Source organism: Capsicum annuum, chromosome 10, assembly GCF_002878395.1.
Source record: "Capsicum annuum cultivar UCD-10X-F1 chromosome 10, UCD10Xv1.1, whole genome shotgun sequence".
Taxonomy (NCBI): domain Eukaryota; kingdom Viridiplantae; phylum Streptophyta; class Magnoliopsida; order Solanales; family Solanaceae; genus Capsicum; species Capsicum annuum.
The window spans coordinates 12,555,233-12,560,911 of NC_061120.1; positions in this window are offsets into that span (position 1 = coordinate 12,555,233).

Below are 5,679 nucleotides of genomic sequence, written 5' to 3' on the forward strand. Positions count from 1 at the left end.
AATAGAGATATAAGAGAGTGAAAGACTGTAATGATGTTTTATTTTGAAATCTTGAAGATTATGGAGATAATTATCTTCAAATATGAAAAAAAACGAAAAAAGGAAAAAAAGAAGATAAATAGAAAAGAGAAAATAAAGTGAAAATAAGAAAATGAAAATAAAGTAAAATAAAAAAATAAAATGATAAAAAAAATAAGATGAAAAAAAAGGGTAAAAGATATGATTATATTTAGGGGAGGTGAAATAGTGGAGTGAAAGTAGAAAAATGTAAAGTAGTGAGAGTGAAACATGTACTTGTCTAGTTAATGAGTAAAATAACGCTACTCTTGCTATGAACTGTAATTTTACAAAAGTGTTGCTATTTATTATAATTATAAATTTAAGTATGCTACTTTCTGTAATTTTCCCATTATTTTATAACATCATAATTTCTTTCTTCATATATATAATTTTTTTGTCAACTTCTTCCTTGCTTGAAATGTAGTTAATAATTTTTTTCCATACTTTTTTCACTTTGTGAATATAATGTTTTTTATTATTTTATTTTCTATTTGAAAGAAGAGAATAAATATTTCTTTGATTATTATATTATATCGGTAGAGTATGTGGATATTTTATTATTGTGAAATTAAAATATTTTTTGTCATGTTTCACAAATTATTTTGTTAAGAAATTGTTAGAGCCTAAAGGCAAACACGTGACATGAAAAAAAATAGAATTTAAGAATTTGGATATGAAATTGAAAAGGAAAAAAGGATTGGCATAGAGGATCATATGTATACGTATTTTTAGGCTTAAGTCACTTCTCGTCTTTTAAAGTTGCATGTAGCGTTAACCTAAACATCTCAACTAAAATTATAATTATTGATCTTCTCCTTTTGGAGAGTTTTCTCTATTTTTTTCTTCATTTATGTGCTTTATTATAAAGCTAAAATATTCATTCTTTTAAATCTTTTAGTACAGTATATTAAATATGTAAGTTAAGAAATTAAAAAGTCATTTCCTTAAAGTTCTTTAATGTAAAGTTTAATAATCTTTATTTCATTACTTTCACAAATTTTTATTATCATAAAGCCCAAAAAAATTAATAATCATGTTCATAACATTATTTGGTGTTTCATATTGTAGTCATATAAATAGATACACTATAAGGCTTTGTAAAAATAATCACATTAGGCATTTAAGTTATTAGAGTATATTTTTCGCTACTTATTATATTCATTAAAATAGCAACTTAAATCTAATATATAACTATTGCCCTTTTTTTTTTTTAATGAAAACTCATTTATATCAAATAAAATTATTGATATCTTACATATTTTATAAGACCGAGCAAAGCACGAACAAATTCACTAGTTCTATTAATAATGTAAAGAGTTTCGAGGTCAATTTTAGATAGTTCACTACTAGAAATTAGAAACACATAATTTTTGATGAAATTTATGGAAAATGTGTAAAGATATGACACATGACCTAATGAAATTCAAAAAGTTAGCTCATGAGGGGAGGATTGTCCAAGTCCGGAGTCCAGGGGCTCATTTTGGGGTTGAATTAGATCCAAATGCCATATCTTTACTTGGTATATGAGTCAGAGGTTCATTCCCATTTGGCTCTTGGTCCACACGCCAAAAGGGCCCTAGGCTGAAGGGGGTGTTAAAGTTGTTAAGAGTCCCATGGAAAATGAACTGATGGTTTGCTTATTTGGACTTGAACAATTCTCTTTTTATTAACTAACTTTTGAGGTTAAGTTAGATTTAGATGTCATATTACGAACATCATTCTAACGGGAACATCCATAAAAAATCTGTAGATGTCATCCAATTTGTACAAACTAGTCCTAAGAAAAGGCAATTCAATACACTAAACTTTCTTTATGCACGAATTCGAAATAAAATCAGATCACACGAATTCGTGCATAAAGAAAGTTTAGTAATGATGGCTACATGAAAATAGCTTTTTTCATTCATGTGGGCAGTTCTGGTGGCTATTAAATAAAGTGGTTTCCCCAAACCCAGAAAAATCATAACTGTTGACTAGGATTTGTTAGGGGGATTTAATTCCAAGCTTAATTCAGACCCTACGACATTAGCAAATATTTTCTCTCTTTTAATTTATGTAATCTAATTTATAGTGTAAAGATCAAATTATTTAATTTTTTGTATAAATTTATCTAGAATCTCTATTGTTTTTTTTTTTTTTTAAAAATTATATATTTAAAAATTACGTATATAGAGTGCATTCCAGAATATGTCCATTCATTATACTTGTCAAACTAGATGGAAGTCCCTGAGATCTTCTAAAGGGTAAGGAGACACTTCAGAAAGGGAAAGCACAAGATGGATTGTTGGACAGAAAGGGCAACTAAAACAACCCTTTTTAGCGTGCTTTTCAAGCGTTTAACTTTTACTAACCGAGCAATATAGTAATTAAGTTCAGTTAGAAGGGTGAGCCACAAAGGTACAAACAAAGTAGCTAATATCTTAATGAATTGAAGCATATAATGCTCAACATTTTTCTAATTTGAATCCAAAACTGCTTTCTACACCTTTCAAAACTTATATAAGTTATATTACTCACAATTCAAATGCTTAAGAGGTAAAAAAGTCGTATCTCCAAATAATTATTGAATCACAAAAATTGAATGGGAGAACTTAGCTAGGGCTTTCTCTTTACATTGGCTACAATGATTGATTGCCATATGGAGGCTACAATTTATTATTGGCATGTTCACATTACAACTTTTTGCACTACTGATCAACTGTCAAAAGTTACTTTCTTCATTTTTAGTATTTGAAAGAGTTATATCCTTTGTTTTTGTTTACATTGATTTTCCTTTATTTTTATTGGAAAAGACATTGATTCCTAGTTTAAAGAGATAAGACACTAATAGCTTCTCAAACGATAGCCAAAATTGCTACGACACACCTTAACTTTACGGGAGTTCTATTACCCCCTAACCTCAATGTACCTATATTATTGTCCACCTTTATGCTTATGTGGTGCCTTTTGTGCAAGTTTTTTTAGCCATGTAAGCACGGAAGGTGGACAATAATACAACAAAATTGAGTTTAGGGGTACTAGGACCCGTGAAGTTAAGATATGTCATAGATTATAGTTTAGGAAGGTAATAGTGTTTTGTCTCTAGTTTAAATTGTTAAGTATTTTAAGCATGTGAAAATTTGTGGATTTGTTTGTAGAATATTTTGCCATATGAGCATTGGACAGGGCAGAAAAGATACTATTTGGTGTTGCCAACTGAATATTTACATAAATTTTGTTTTAGAACATCTTGCCTCGACAATTTGAATTTTTATACATCGAACTTATGGTTTAAGACATTCATATTAAGGCTTAAGTTATGATTTAGTATGAATTTCTTAAGGCATATTCAATGTATGAACTTCTACATAATATCTAAAATTGAACTTATGCCTAACAAATTTCTTTCGCCTTGAAATTTTATTTTTTTTGTTTTAAATATTAAGGGTAAAAATTTGCCTTGTAAATCAGATAGCACTAAATTTATGCCCGGACAAACATTTTTTAAAAAGGTTTGCCTAAAGAAATTAAGTCATAGCTAGGGATACTTAAGATAACAAATTACAAAGGCCAAAAATAAAAACTACGATTTGAGGGACAAAATTTAAATATCACCCGAAAATAGGAGCAGCTTGTGCAAACACATGACTAGTGTTCGGCGAAATTTTCTATAAATGCTTCCAAGTAGGATATACATCGATCGGTTCGGTTCGGTTCGATTTTATGAATTATCGGTTTGATTTATTAATTTTTGGTTTTTAAATATGCTGAACCAATAACTAAACCAATAAGATATATTTTATTGATTTATCAATTTTTAGTCCTTTAACGGTTCGATTTTCGATAAGAAAACACTCATCATAAAATAGAAATAGTATCAACTAATATGAAAAGAAACTAATCTTAGTTGTAGTCAAAATTCTACATGATGTTTTTTAATTTATAAAAATCTTTAGCTTGAACTGAATGTTAGCTAAGGAAATTGAATACGTGTGTTAGTTTGTAGAAATCAAAGAGAAATATATATATATATATATATATATATATATACTAGTTTAGGTGTACGCATCTTGCGCGTGCACCTCACTTTAATAAGTTCAAACATTACATTAAATAGAATATTTGTTTAAATAATAAAGATAAATATAATAATTAAATTTAATATGTTTTGACTATGTAAAGATGGAGAATTTATTTATCAAACCTAATTTTTACCAAAAATATTTTTAAAAGTCGATTGACATTCATTTACCATCGGTAAATTGCAACAAAACAATACAATGATAAAGACATTAAAATAATACAATTACATCTAATTTTCACACACAAAAATTTTCTCAAAGTAGTCCAACACTCATCTACCACCTGTAAACAATAACAAAATAATACGATAATAGAGATATCAAAATAATACAACTAAATCTAACCTTTACATAAAAAAATTCTTCAAAGCCGACAAACATTTATCTATCATCTGTAAACTGCACAAAATAACACTATAAAAGTGATATCAAAATAATATAATTAAACATAAATTTTATACACAAAAAATTCTTAAAGCCGATTGAGATTCATCTACGAACTATAAACTACCACAAAATAACAAACTAATAGAGATATTACGATAATACAATTAAACCTAACCTTTACCTAAAAAAAAAATTCAAAGCCGACCCACATTCATCTAGCATCTGTAAATTAAAATAAAACATTAAGATTATAAAGATATCAAAACAATACAATTAAACCTAACCTTTACACAAGAAATTCTTCAAAGCCAACCGGCATTCATCTGCGACTTGTAAACTATAAAAAATAATATAATAGTGATCACAAAGCTTCGATTTTGATTCAACTAATTCTTGTCTGGACGGAAATTTTGACCCTAATGTATATATATATATATATATATATATATATATATATACATGTTGAATTCTATTATGCTGACAAAAACAGTGAAAAAGTTGAGGATCAGAAAATCAAGCATTCATCATCTAGACATTCAATCGAATCAAGTTAATAATATAAATATATGTTTATTAGCGGTGCTTTGACAACGAAAAGTACTAAAAAAAATTTCTCTACGCTTGATAAGAAATTCTAATATCATTTGTTTATTTTTGTCTTATGTAATTGTTTATATATAAAAAATATATACATGTAATTTTCATCTCTTTTTGATGTGAAGTTGTTAAACAATTATTTCTAAAGATGTTAAATTAATTTGATTCTTTATTAATTATGTTCTCTGGTTTGACGTACATTTCAATATTTATAGAAGTACTTTCTTAATAAAGTCCTATTTTAGGAGTATTTTTTTAATTGAATAGTAGAAAGTAAAATATTAATTAATTCTCCTACCATATATTTTAGGAGTCCTATATATTTTAGGAAGTCTAGTAGAAAGGAACAAATTAATTAATTCTCCTACCATATATTTTATGAAGTCTAGTTAATATAATAAAAATAATTAAATAATAAATTTTAAAAAATAGTGAAAAGACAGTTTTGTCTAAAGAAGAATCTTTTAATGAAAGATAAAAAGTTCAAATCACTTTTTTAAGGGTATTCATACTTTTAATATATTATAAATTATAAAATATAGATATAAATTATAGATTATAGATATAGATCAAC